Source organism: Chiloscyllium plagiosum, unplaced genomic scaffold, assembly GCF_037043375.1.
Source record: "Chiloscyllium plagiosum isolate Xiang-an unplaced genomic scaffold, Cpla_swu_hap1 HiC_scaffold_44, whole genome shotgun sequence".
NCBI classification, from domain to species: Eukaryota; Metazoa; Chordata; class Chondrichthyes; order Orectolobiformes; family Hemiscylliidae; genus Chiloscyllium; species Chiloscyllium plagiosum.
The window spans coordinates 25,538,562-25,553,497 of NW_028270182.1; the positions used below are offsets into that span (position 1 = coordinate 25,538,562).

At 45.5% G+C, this 14,936-nt stretch overlaps 1 long non-coding RNA gene across 1 annotated transcript in view; it reads left to right on the forward strand.

Moving 5' to 3' along the window:
• LOC148137368 (uncharacterized) overlaps window positions 1–14,936 on the forward strand; it is a 138,020-nt gene that overhangs the window by 29,019 nt on the left and 94,065 nt on the right. Inside the window, exon 4 of the long non-coding RNA XR_015754331.1 lies at window positions 5,345–5,477. This is a non-coding gene — a long non-coding RNA (uncharacterized LOC148137368). The remainder of the gene's footprint in view (window positions 1–5,344; window positions 5,478–14,936) is intronic.

Genomic DNA, 14,936 nt, shown 5'->3' on the forward strand with positions numbered 1-14,936 from the left:
TCAACAGAGAAGAAAAAGTGCTGGAGTCTTAAAACAAATAAAGGTAGATCAATCCTCAGCCGCTCATTAGATCAATCCTTGAATATTGTGGGAATCTGGGGAAGAGATTGCAGTGTCCCTAACAGCGATATTTGTATTATCAACAGACACAATGAGTTATACGAAGACTGGAGGGTGGCTAATGCTGTTCCATCACTTAAGGGCTGAAGGGAAACACCAGGAAATCACAGCCCCGTGAGCCCAGTGTTGGGGAAGTTGTTGGAGGAGATTCTGAGAGAAAGGAGCTAAATATATTTAGAAAGGCAAGGGCTGATTAGAGATAGTCAGCATGGCTTTGTGAGTGGGAAACCGTGCTTCACAAACTGGATTGACTCTTCGAGGAGTTGACCAAGCGATAGATGAAGGCAGAGCAGTCAGCGTTGTCTACATGAACTTCAGCAAAGCATTTGATGAGGTTGCAAGGGATGTAGAACATCTAATCAGGAAGGAAGCTAACTTAAGTTTGAGAAACCAAGGATCAGAAGCAGGGCTCTAGAGAGCTACATGGGTCAGCACGGTGGCTCAGTGGTTAGCACTGCTGCCTCACAGCATCTGGGACACGATTTCGATTCCAGCTCCAGGCGACTGTCTGTGTGGAGTTTGCACATTTCCTCCGTGTCTGTGTGGATTTCCAACAGGTGCTCCGGTTTCCACCCACAGCCCAAAGATGTGCTGGTTAGGTGAATCAGCCATGCTTTGTTCAAGAAAGGGAATAGAGATAATCCTGGGAATCACAGACCTGTCAGTCTTCTGTCTATGATGTGCAGATTATTGGAGAGGACTCTCAGAGACAGGATTTATGATTTCTTGGAAAACCATAGTTTGATTAGAGAAAGTCAGCTTGGCTTTGTAAGGGACAGGTCGTGCCTCAAAAATCTTATTGAATCCTTTGAGAATGTGACAAAACACATTTGTGGCTCATTGAGAAAGTACAGAGCATGGGATACATGGAAACTTGCCTGTCTGGATACAGAATTTCTGGCCCAGAGAGGACAGAGGGTGATGACAAATGGAAATCATTCAACCTGGAGCTCGGTGACCAGTGGGTTTTCTGCAGGGAGAGGTCAAAAAATCTCTGCTCTTTGTGATTTCTAGATGACTTGGATGTGTGAGTGGAAGAGTGGGTAAGTAAGTTTGCCAATGACACGAAGGTTGATGGAGTGGTGAATATGGTGGATGTCTGTTGGAGGTTGCAATGGGACATTGACAGGATGTAGAGCTGGGCTGAGAATTGGCAGATCAAGTCAAATCTGGAAAAATGTGAAGTGCTGCATTTTGGAAGGTGAGACTTGATTGCAGAATAAAGGGGTAAAGACAGAATACTGAATGGCGTGGAGGAACAGATGGATCTTGGATTTCATGACCAGAGATCCATCAAATTTGCCACCAAGCTGATAGTGTTGTTTAGAAGAAATATGTTGTATTGACTTTCATTAGCTGGGGGATTGAGTTTTAAAGCCGTGAAGCTATGCTGCAGCTCTACAGAGCCCTGTTTAGACCCTGATTAGAATATTGTGTTCAGTTTTGGTCCCCTTCATTACAGGAAGGATGTGGAAGCTTTAGAGAGGGTAAAGAGGAGATTTACGAGGATACTGCCTGGATTGGAGAGCTTGTCTTATGAAGAAAGGTTGAGGGAGCTAAGGCTTTTCTCATTGGAGTGAAAAAGGGTGAGGGGAGACTTGGTAGAGGTGAACAAGATGGTGTGAGGCACAGAAAGAGTGAATAGTGAGAGACCTCTTTATCCCATGGCATACATGGTACAAGGGGGAATACTTTTAAGGTGATTGCAGGATGGGTAAGGGGGGGATTTCAGATGTAGGTTCTTTACACAGAGAGTGGTGGGTGGGTAGAGCGGACATTTAATAGACTCTTGGATAGGCACATGGATGATAGTAAAATGAAGGTTATGTAAGGTAGTTTGATCTTACAGTCGGGTAAAAAATTAGCATGGCATCATGGCCGAAGGGTCTTGTGCTGTACTATTCTGTGTTCTACGTTCTGTATGGTAAACTGGGTAATAAGCTCTGATCAATGTAAAAGGATATAGCATTCAGGAGGAGTTAGTCCACTGGATACAAACTTGGCATGATGGTAGGAGACAGAGGGTGATGGGAGGCATGTTGTCTTTCTGACTGGAGGTATGTGACCAGCGGTGTAGTGGGTCCCCTGTTGTTTGTTATTTGGATAAATGGTTTGGATGGGAATATTGGTTTCCTGGTAAGTAAGGTTTTTGGATGATACTGACATTGGTGGGAAAGTGGACAGTGAACAAGGTTATCTGTGATACAACAGGATGGATAGTACTGCTGGGATAGTGGGTGAAGAATAGTAGATGGAGTTTAATGAGATAAATGCAAACTGTTCCATTTTTGGTGAAACAAACCAGGGTGGGACTTGTACAGTTAATGTTCGGGCCCTGGGTAGTGTGGTCAGTCAGAGACCCAGGGAAGCAGGTACGCAGTTCTTTGAATGTGGTGTCACAGGTAGACAGGCTGGTGAAGCAGGCGTTTGGGGTGGATACCTTCATTGGGCAGAGCATTGAGAGTAAGAGTTGGGATGTCAAGATGCTGCCTGACTTGCTGTGTTTTCCAGCACCACTATAATCTAGACTCTGGCTTCCAGCATCTGCAGCCCTTGTTTTTATGATGTTGCATCTGTACAAAACACTGGTGAGGTCACCGTAAAAGCATTGCTGATCTGTAGGAAGAACTCATCCGGTTCACTGACCTCTTTTAGGGAAGGACATCTGACATTCTAACCAGGTCTGGCCGACATGTGACTCCAGTGGGCGGCACGGTGGCACAGTGGTTAGCACTGCTGCCTCACAGCGCCACAGACCAGGGTTCAATTCCCGCCTCAGGAACGGGGACACATTCTCCCTGGCCAATTCAGGTGAATTGTTAGGTAAGGGGTAAATGTAGGGGTATGGGTGGTTTGCGCTTCGGTGGGTCGGTGTGGACTTGTTGGGCCGAAGGGCCTGTTTCCACACTATAAAGTAATCTAATGTAAAAAAAAAACACCCCCACAGCAATATGGCTGACTCTGAGCTACCGTCTGGGCAATTCGCAGTGGAGCAAAGAATGCTGGTCCAATCAGTGACACCCACATCGCATTAAGGAATAAATGAAAATACATGTGTCTCTCCCTACCTCTGCAAACCCCTCCATCTCCAGCAATCCGTACTGGATTTGTAACACCGTTCAGACCCTGACCACTCTCTGTAACACTCTCACCACCTCCAGCATCTTCACCTCTCCTTGTTCCTGTCGTGTCATTGAACCCTGATCATGATTCCCCTTCCCACTGCCCTCCTCCTGCTAGCTGACCCATTGCAATCCCTTTAACACTTACTCCTCAAATGCTCTCTTACTTCAGGATTTTAAGTACGTTTTGGTGATCTTCTTAGCCTCATAATCTAATGTGATCCATTTTGTCCTGAGTGAGGGACGGGTGGGAATTTCTTGTTGAGGTTTGATCTGTTTCTTTTGTTGAGTAAGTTTCACTGTCCCTTCAAGACCCATGTTTCAGTTTGTTTAGCCTGTTTATCTTGGTCAGTTCTCCTCTCAACCTCATGTAATTGGCTATTTTTGTTTCTAGTGGTAGCTTGTCCTTTCTGTGATACACATTAAAACTTTAAATTCCTTTAATCTACACTTTATCACAATTTCCCGGAGGATCTATTCCAGTGACATTACTCAGTCACTAAGTTTAATCACACAAAAGTTGATCTGAGATAGTTATGTTATAGCCAGTTGCACAATGTGTTATTCAAAGAAGCATTGAAAAAAAATCTCCCAACTCCTCTTCCAATGTCACTGTTGTCAGTGTGATTGACAAGATTATGTGAATAGGAGAAAGTGAGGACTGCAGATGCTGGAGTATCAGAGTTGAAAAATGTGGTGCTGGAAAAATACAGCAGGCCAGGCAGGAGAATCGACGATACGAGATTATACGAATATTGAAGTTTCACTGAATTATCCTCAAGCCTTTGTTAAAAATTCCAATGAGCTCCTGTTTAATGCAGTGATGAGAAATGGAATGCTGTTCGGTGGCTAAAACTGCTCTGCTGCTTGTGTCCTCGGCAAGTAGTAGCCAGAATTTACATTCAGACTGACTCTACTTCATGATCTGCGGCCAAATGCTTTCTCTGTAATGCCTTTGTTATCCATTATTGTTATCGTTGTCCATTTTGCCGGAGTTTGCACAAGACTGTGAACCATTGAATATTTATGTTCACCCTGTATCCATATCTCCCTGGTGTCTCAATCTCTTTTATCTCTGAGTCTTAAATCCATCTACTTTATTGCATCGACGTTGTCCATTCAAAAAAAAACTTACTCTTTCCCGTAATTTCCTGTCACAAATTTATTCACTGATGTACAATTTTAGTTAAACTTGGTCCCACCGTGTTCCTTTTTGCTTGTCTTCAGTCACATCCCCATGCTGTTCTGATGTGTCACCTTTTCTCTCTGGATATGGAATGCTCCTTTCACCTGAACCCTGGTCCTGCATCCGCTGTCAGTTTAAAGCCCTGTCCATAAACCTTCCGACATGAGTGGCCAGGACACTGGTCCCAGCACGGTTCCAGTGGGACCATCCGAATGGATTATTTTTAAAAGCAGGTATGGGATGTGGGTGCCTTTGGCTGACAACCCTGTCTTGCCCAGCCCTAGCTGCCCTTGAGCTGAACAACTTGCTCAGCCATTTCTGAGGGTAATTGAGAGGCAACCACTTTGCTGTGGGGATGTCGTGCAGACCACGTGAGGATGGGCAGATATCTTTCCCGAAAGGACAAGTGTTTGGGGTTTTTTGTACATCAGCAATGGTCTCATACTTACTTGTGGATTGTTAATTACTATTTTTAAAATTATTGATTTCAAATTCCACCATTTCAGATGGTGAGATTCCAACCGGCCTCCCCTGAACATTAGCTGAGGTTTCGGATACATGCTCTAGCAATAATACCACTCGGCCAGTGCATGATGAACAAAACCTGTTCTTGCAACACAGTTGTGCGATCCTGTTATCTTCCCGCATTCTGGTGATATCACTTAGTATCTCGCTCTTGCTCTCGCTTTTTCTTTTTCTTTTTCTCTCTCTCTCGCTCTCACTCTCTCTCTCGCTCACTCTTGAAGCTACACCAGATCCTGACCCAACAGAATTCTCCACGCCAGAGAGACGAGGCAGCACAGGCCAGGGATGGAGACTGGGATTTTCCAGATATCTGTGGTGGTATCAGTGCCATTTTTAATCCTCACTGCATCCGTCTAATTTCCCATTCTGCCTATTTCTCTGTCTCCTGTAGGTACTCAAAGGTTCAGACTCGATTAACTTCCCAGCTGCTAGGTGTCTCGTCCATCACAACATTGAAGATGGTCAGTCAGCCAGAGAGACGAAGGGCAGGGAGATCTGGAGCTTTCAATAAATCCTGCAGTGAGGTAAGATCACTTACGGTGCACAGAGCAGAGAGCAATGAGAGGGCTCCAAACATCGGCTAACAAGACATGACACAGGTACAGTGCTGGAGGGGGGGCACAGTTTACACACACCCCAGGCTCAATCACCACTCCTAATGTAAGTTCTGTTGTACTAAGACTCACTACTCTGCAACACTGTATCTGTGGCATGTCTTGTGGACCAGTGTCTTCAATAATTTGTAACTCCTATAATAGTTCCTATCCCTGTAATGTCCTCCTATCCCAATAGTCCCTCCACATATTTGAAATGTACTGCATTCCAGACTACCATCCCTATCGCTGTAACTTGCTTCAGTGTCTACAACATGCCTTATCTCGGTAGTCTCCTCCTCCAATAACTGGAGACAGAGTCATGCAGCACGGTAACTGTTCATTCAATCCAACTAGTCCATGCTAACCAGAGTCCATGAGCGAGTCACGTTTCCCTGCATTTGACCCGTATCCATAAAAACCTTCTCCTCCCCATGTACCTGCGCAAATGTCTTTGACATGTTGTAATCGTACTTCTCTCTACCACTCCCCCTGGAAGCTCATTCCATAACTGCACCATCCTCTGTGTAGAAAATTTTCTCCTAAAATCTCTTTTTAGTCTTTCCTCTCCCATCTCATATTTATGCCCACTGGAACACAGAACATGACAGTGCAATACAGCAAGTTAAAAAACATCTACCATAACAGCCCTATTATTACGATTGACATTTGGGATCTCCCGACATATTTGTTCCTCAGTTTGCCACTTGTTATTAGGGATAGTAGGACAATCAAATCGAAGTGATGACCCATTTTTATTTCTCAGTTCCACTAACATAGCTTCACTGGGTGATCCCACAGGAATATCCTCTGTAAGTACTACTGGGATGAGTCATGCAATCAAAACACATCACCACGCATCCTCTCTTGCCTCCCCTTCGATGCTTCCTGCAGTTCCTTGACCTTGAAACAATGAGCTGCCGGTCCTGCCCCTCCCTCAGCTGTGTTTCTGTAATAACTAATATCCCAGTTTCATGTTCCAATCCATGCCCTGATTTCATCTTCCTTAGCTGTCAGGCCCCTTGCATTGAAATAAATGCAGTTTGATCATCAGTTTTCCCCCATTCCCTGCTATGTTCTTTCCTGCCTTATCTCTTGAAATGGCTCTTTAACTTGTGTATCAGCCTCAATCTTCTTTCTGACCCTTCGACTGTTTAAGATACAACACCCTGCCAGATTAGATTATATCCTCTCAAGCAGCTCCAGCAATTCGCCCCGTCAGGATGTGGGTCCCCCTCCCGCTCCCAGTTTAGGTGCCTTCCCCACCTGGTCCACCTGTGCTGACACCTTCCTGGATCTTTGGATTGTCCACTCAGGTCCCTGTGTTCCTCAGCGCTCCACAAGATCTGAACACTCATTATGTCTGACCTTCGCTTATCGTACCTCCCACAGGGTATGACCTCACATTGATCAGAACTAAACTCTGCTCAGATTATCATCTGATCGTCATCAGACTGTAGCTAGAGACCATCCGTCTCACTGTGAACAACATCTTCACCTTTCATGTCATCTGCAAACAGACTAATGATATCTTCTGCTTTCACATCAGAGTAATTATTCCACAGAATAACCAGCGATCCATCCTGCACAGATCCCTGTGGTACACCCGCTGGTGAAACAATTTCAAACACGAAAAAGATTATCCACCAATTTTGTATCCAAATTACCAATTTGTCTTGGATCCCCATAGGATCTTTCCTTTTGGACCAGCCTTCCATGTGGGAACTTGTCAAAGGCCTTAATGACTCCATGTAACCCACATCATCTGCACTGCCCCCTTCGGTATTTTTAGACACCATTTCAAAAAAACTAAACTGAATTCCTCCGACAGTATCTTCCTCTATCAAATCCGTGATGACGAATCTGAGTTGATCCTTGCATTTGCAAGTGTTAATTCATTCTCAGGGTGGTTTCCAATAATTTCCCTCCCCCTGCTGTCAGACTACCTGCTCTGTAATTACCTGGCCTACCTCTGCTGCCCTCTTGAAGAAAGGAACCACATTAGCTATCTTCCAGTCATTTGGCTTTTCACCTGTCGCCAGCAAAGCATTATATATATGCACCAGGGCCCCAGCAATCTCCTCTCTTACTTCCCATAGCAGCCTGGGATACAGTCATTGGACACTGGGGAGTTCTCCACCTTTTTATGCCTGTGAAAATATTTAGTACCTCCTTCTTATTTTTCTTAACATGTTATAGAACCTCACCATCCTGTCTGAAATCCCCGGCTACAATGTCTTTCTCCTGCGTGAATACAGATGGGAAGTATTCATTGAAGACCTCACCTACTTCCTCTGGCTCCATGCACAGATTGTTTCTTTGGTTTCTAATAGGCCTCACCCTTTCCTCAGTTACCCTTTTATTCTAACTATACTGACAAAGTACCTTGTGGCTTTTCCTTGATAGTATCTGACAAGGATATTTCACAGCCATTTCTAAGGACCCCATTGCACCCCCTATCCTTGTGAATGGCTTCACCTGGTTTTATTGCACTGTGTTTTCTTCATCAAACTCACAATATCACTTGATCTGTATTCGCTGGACTTGCTGCCTTTACTACTCCCTCTTCATGAACACAATGGGATGGGGTATCAGGCGTTAGGTAAGAAGTTAAAAAGCAGGAGCTCAAGGGCAGTGATCTCTAGACTGCTCCTAGTGCCACCTGCCCCAGTGAGGATAGACATAGAAAGATAGGCCGGGGCGTGGATGTATGCCTGAGGAGCTGTTGGAGGGGGCAGGGTTTTCAGTTCTTGGATCATTGAGATCTCTTCTGGGGTATAGGTGACCTGTGTGTGGGGGTGTGGGGTGGGGGGGGGGGGGGGGGGGGAGAGGAGAGGGAGTTGGGGTGGATGGGTTAGACTTGAACTAGATGGGCACCAGTATCACTGCGGGAATATTTGCTCGTGTTACCCTGGAAGGTTTAAACTAGTTTAGCAGGAGATTTGGACTCTGACTAAGAGAGGGAACATCGAAAAGTCAGGGGAAAATACATTAGCCATCGAGGGCAAGTTTCCTATTCAGAATATCCAGGGGCACAGATGAGGGAGGGAAAAGACTTCAGGTTTAAAGTCCATTTATTTCAATGCATGAGGCCTGACTGGTAAGGCAGATGAGCTCAGAGCATGAATTAGCTCTGGGAACTGGGATATTATAGCCATAACCGAAACATGGCTGAGAGAAGGGCAGGACTAGCAGCCCACTGTTCCATGATACAGAAGCTACAGGCGGGACAGAAGGACAAGTAAGTGAGGAGGGGAGTTGACATTTTGATAAGGGAGGACATAACAACTGTGATTAGAAAAGATACTCTTGAAGAGTCAACAAATGAGGCCACATGTTTAGAATTTAGAAACAAAACAGGGGTGGTCTTTCTGTTGGGATTGTATTATAGACCCCCAAATAGCCGGCAGGTACGAGAGATTGGCGATAACAGTCAGAATAATACAGTAGTATTGGTTGGAGACTTTAATTTTCTCAGTATTGACTGGACCACCCAGAGAGTAAAAGGCCTGTACTGAGTGCAATTTGTCAAATGTGTCCAAGAACGTTTCCTAAATCAAGATGCAACTTTAACAAGGACCAACTCTACTCAGACGGGTGCAACACTGGACCTCCCCTCAGAAAACGTGGTCGGGCAAGTGACTGAAGTGTCAGTCAGAGAGCACTTTGTGTCCAGTGAGCACAACTGTCTTAGTTTTAACATAGTTATGGAAAAAGTTCAGACAGGTCCACAGATTAGATTACGGTGGCACAGTGGTTAGCACTGCTGCCTCACAGCGCCTGAGACCCGGGTTCAATTCCCGCCTCAGGCGACTGACTGTGTGGAGTTTGCACGTTCTCCCCGTGTCTGCGTGGGTTTCCTCCGGGTGCTCCGGTTTCCTCCCACAGTCCAAAAGATGTGCAGGGTCAGGTGAATTGGCCATGCTAAATTGCCCATAGTGTTAGGTAAGGGGTAAATATAGGGGTATGGGTGGGTTTCGCTTCGGCGGGTCGGTGTGGACTTGTTGGGCCGAAGGGCCTGTTTCCACACTGTAATGTAATCTAATCTAAAAAGATTAAGGTGTGAAACTGGAGCAGGGCCAGATTTGGGGCCATGAGGCAGGATCGAGCAGAGGTCGATTGGGTGAATTAAAAATAACACAAAACCAGGTTATAGTCCAACAGGTTTATCTCACAGCACCAGCTTTCAAAGTGCAGGTGATCATCCTAAAAGATGAAAACTTAAACTAAATGTGTTTAGTATTACATTCCATTACACTGCAATCCTGTTGCTGTAAATTCTGTGCCTTATGATTGTGCTCCACAACCACGTGATGAAGCAGCGAACCAAAACCAATCGCTCCCAAATAAACCTGCTGGACTGGAAGCTGGTGTTGTGTGATTTTTAATATTGTCCATCCCAGTCACCACCGGCTCCTCCACATCATGCTACCGTCAACTGTTTGAAGGAAAAGGAATGACTGGCAAATGGAAGCCTTTTAAAAGTGTGATATTAAGAATCCAGGGCAAATTTGTCCCTGTTAGAGTGAAGGGAAAAGCTGGCAGGTTTAGGAATTTGTGGCTTATGAGGGATATTGAAGTTCTGGTCTGGAAAATGAAGATGGTATACATTGGATTTAACCTTTCTGAATCTACCTTACCTACCTCACCAGACTGATTGACACAATCAATCTGTGAATACCCTACAATCCTCTCAGGTCCCTGCAGAATTCCGATCTGTAGAACCCGCTCCAATGCCTGTGACTCATCCAATCCAGTTCCTATAAGATTCCCTATCTGTGTGACATCTAACCGTCGCCAGCACCCACCCTATCAATACAAGCTCCTCCAGTCTCTCTATCTATCCCCCCATCTCTACAACCTTCTCCAGCTCTTACACCCCTATCTGTGTAAACTGCACCCTCCCCTACAACCCTTCCCACTTGACCAAACTAATGCTCTCAGGTTACTAATGCTCCCTTATCTATGAAACTGTCTCAACTAAAATTGCCCTTGTTATCTCCTGGAAAATCTGTCCGATTCCACATCCTCCATGTCTAAATAACCTGCAGAACCTAAGCCTTCCTGTATCTATAAACATCTACTGTCACGACTACCCTCCATAAGTCTGTATGTTCTTCCCATCTGTACAACCGTCTTTATCTCTGTCATCTGCTCCGTTCCCTAAACAATCCCTTCCTGTGTAAACCTCCCCAACCTAACAACATCCTTATCTCTGTAAAGTACACCATCCTCCCAATGTCACCATCTCCATGAAACCCCTGTAGGCCCTCCAGCTCTCCAAATTTCTGTAACCTCTTGTGGCTTGATGGCCTTCCCTTCCTGTGAAACCAGCCCCCAGTCCCCAAAAGCCTCCCAGTCTGGGTCATCTGCTCCAGCTCAGAATATCGCTGTCTCTGTAATCTCCAACACTCCTGGTAACCCTTCCTATTTGTGTCTCTTCATTCAGATCCTATCCTCTCCAGCTTTCCGAAACCTCTTCCTGCCATCATAACCCTCCCTATTTAGAACATGGAACAGTACAGCACTGTGCAGGCCCTTCAGCCCGCGATGTTGTGTTGATCTTTTATCCGACTCTAACCTGTGAAGGTTTTCTGCAGACTCCTGCAGTCTTAAACCCGGCCTATTTGGTAAATTCCTCCAGTCCCGACAACACTCAAGTGCCTACAAGTCCCTTCTTCAAGTCCCAACAATCCTCCTTAGCGCTGTGACCTCCTTTATGAGCATCAATTCTCAAAATTACCGAACCTATTTTGGTCACTGCAATGTTGCTAATATCTGCAAAACGCGCCAGTCCTGATATCTCTCTCTTTCTCCATAACATCCACCTTGTTCCAGTGCCTTTCTGAGGAACACTTCAGAGAATGGGAGATTTGTAGAGTCCGGTCGTTGTACAGAGGTAGGAAGGGCTGCTGAACCTGGAGGGTGGTACTAATGTAGGAAGGGACGTGGATCCTGCAGGAGGTGAGAGGGAGCGGGATTTATAGGACCTGTAGGATGGGTCTGAGAACGTGTTGTGAAACCTGAAGGATGTTACAAATTGAACCACAGATCTTTTTTGACTGGACTATTGGACTGATCTTGATCCTAATTCTGGACATCTTTACCAGAACGGGTGAGCACAGCTTCAGGTTCCCAGGCTGGGAGATGTGAGTTCAGATGTGAATCTATTTGCCTATTCTGTCTGTGTGCCTGACACTGACCTGGTGCTGCTCTGGTAGAAAGCACTCTAATTGTATCTGGTAACCTCCAGATCTACAAGACTGACCAGGGCTTACCTCATCAAACTTCGTTTGGAATGTTCTGTATTTTAATATTTTTTAGTGGCAGTTACATGAGATGCAGTCATCAGGGAGTTTCCATTTTGAGAGAATTAAGCTTTTATCATTGACCCTGACCCATGTAGTGGAGTATTGTGGATTCCGTTGTTATCTGCAGACTGTCACTCAGAGGATTGGAGAAGCAGGGAATCTAAGTGCACATGGTGTTGGCTTGGAAGAGTTTGAATTTGCCAGTTAATGTCGGCTAGGACACAGTGTTCCTGGAGGATGTATAACTATGTAAATACCACACCGACTGGTTCAGGGGTAAGTGCACTTGGCCCTGAGAACCAGGATCTGGGAACCCTTATGCTATTTGTATGTGGGGCTTGGCACCAGACTGGGTGAGAGTAGTTCCCTGAGTAAATGGCAGGTACGGAGCTTGGGATCCTGCTGCTGTGTTTGACCTTGTGCCATATCGTTATCTCCCTCTCATGAGTGAGCGTGTCATGTTCTCCAGTCCTGACAGTGTCCACTCCCTGTAAACCCTTCCAGCTGTTGAACATCTCCCTTCTCTCTCACTCCCTCCATCGCTTCTAACGTGGCCTTCATCTCATATCTCCTGCAGTCCCAACGGACCTTGCTTTTTGTTATCGCATTGCATTGCTTTGAGCTGTGTGGGAACAAACCTGGAGTAGGTTTGGGTCAATGAGAGAAAGGTAACTCCCCTTTCTCCACTTGTGTCAAACAGAGACTGCTTGTTTGTGTCTCCCCCATAAGAGGAAGGAACCATCCTTTCAGCATCCACCCTGTCCATTCCCCTGAGGATCTGTACATTTTAATGAGGACAACTGTATTCCTGATGACCCTCAGTGACACAGCACCAAAGTAACATGTTTACTTTCCTCTATTCTCTGCGACCACTTCCATTTGCTCTGTCCCTCCCTCATTCTGAAACCTTCCCCAAGTCTGGACAGTGCTCCAAACCACTAATTACTGAGAAGGCACCACCCTCCCTACTCACACTCCTACAATCCTCCTTATGTGTGTGTGAACCCCTTCAGCTTCTCCAGTCCTTCCAAATTATTGCATCGCCTACAGACCTCACCATCTCTGTATCTTCCAGATACTACATTTCTCCATGCCTTTGCAAACTGCTCAAGCCCCTCCAAATCTGCCTATCTCTGCAAATTCCTGCAGTTCCACAAAACATCCCTCTATGTGGCACTTCCACCAGAGACCACTACCCTCCATATCTCTGTAATCCATGCTGATCCCTCTATCTCTGTTCCCAGCTTCAGTCCCGACAATCGTACATCCATGTTCAACTTCATCAAGTCCCTGTAATCCCCCTGTGGAATCACCAGCACACCTTGTAACTCTCTCATGATCTCTGACTGCCTGCAGTAATCTTTGTAGGGCCAGGTCATACCTCAAATCTCATTGAATCCTTTGAGAATGTGACAAAACACGTTTATATCTCATGGGATAAAGGGAAACCTGGCTGTCTGGATACAGAATTCCTGGCTCACGGAAGGCAGAAGGTGATGACGGATGGAAAACACTCAGCCTGTTGTGCAGGAATTGGTTCCTGGACCTCTGTGTTTTATGATTTTTAAAAAATTACTTGAATGTGGGATTGGAAGAGTGAGTTAGTAACTTTGTCAATGTCATGAAGGTTGGTGGAGTGGTGAATAGTGTGGAGGGCTGTTGTAGGTTGCAATGGGACATTGATATGGTGTCGAGCTGGACTGAGAAGTGGCAGATGGAGTTCAATCTGGAAAAATGTGAAATGATCGAATGCAGAATAGTGTTCAAGGCAGGATATTTAGCAGTGTGGGCGAACTGAGAGACTTTGGGGTAGATGTCCAGAGAGCCCTCAGAGTTGCCACACAAGTTGATAGGGTTGTGAAAAAGAAAGATGTTGAGTTGGCTTTCATTAGCTGTGGGATTGAGTTTTAAAGCGGTGAGGTTATGCTGCAGCTCTATAGAGCCCTGGTTAGACCCCACTTGGAATATTGTGTTCAGTGCTGGTCCCTTCATTACAGGAAGGATGTGGAAGCTTTAGAGAGGGAAAGAGGGGATTTACCAGGATGCTGCCTGTACTGGAGATCATGTCATATGAAGAAAAGTTGAGGGAGCTACGGCTTTTTTTCATTCGAGTGAAGAAGGGTGAGGGGTGACTTGGCAGAGGTGAACAAGATGATGAGAGGCACAGAGAGAGTGAATAGTCAGAGAATTTTTTTCCTGTGGCAGAAATGGCTATTACAGGGGGTGTAATCTTAAGGCGACTGGAAGATGGTTAAGGGGAGATTTCAGAAGTAGGTTCTTTGAACAGAGAGTGATGGTGGGTGCAATGCACTGCCAGCTGTGGTAGTAAACTTAGATACATGAGGGACATTTTGTAGACTCTTGGATAGGCACATGGATGATAGTAAAATGAAGAGTATGTAGGTTAGTTTGATCTTCCAGTCATAGAGATGTACAGCATGGAAATGGATCCTTCGGTCCAACCTGTCCATGCCGACCAGATATCCCAACCCAATCTAGTCCCACCTGCCAGCGCCCAGCCCATATCCCTCCAAACCCTTCCTGTTCATACACCCATCCAAATGCCTCTTAAATGTTGTAATTGTACCAGCCTCCACCACATCCTCTGGCAGTTCATTCCAGACATGTACCACCCTCTACGTGAATAAGTTGTCCTTTAGGTCTCTTTTATATCTTTCCTCTCTCACCCTAAACTTATGCCCTCTAGTTCTGGACTCCCCGAACCCAGGGAAAAGAGTTTGTCTATTTACCCTATCCATTCCCCTCATAATTTTGTAAACCTCTATAAGGTCACCCCTCAGTCTCCAATGCTCCAAGGAAAACAGCCCCAGCCTGTTCAGCCTCTCCCTGTAGATCAGATTCTCCAACCCTGGCAACATCCTTATAAATCTTTTCTGAACCCTTTCAAGTTTCACAACATCTTTCCGATAGGAAGGAGACCAGAATTGCACACAATATTCCAACAGTGGCCTAACCAATGTCCAGTACAGCCGCAACATGACCTCCCAACATCTGTACTCAATACTCTGACCAATAAAGGAAAGCATACCAAATGCCTTCTTCACTATCCTATCTATCT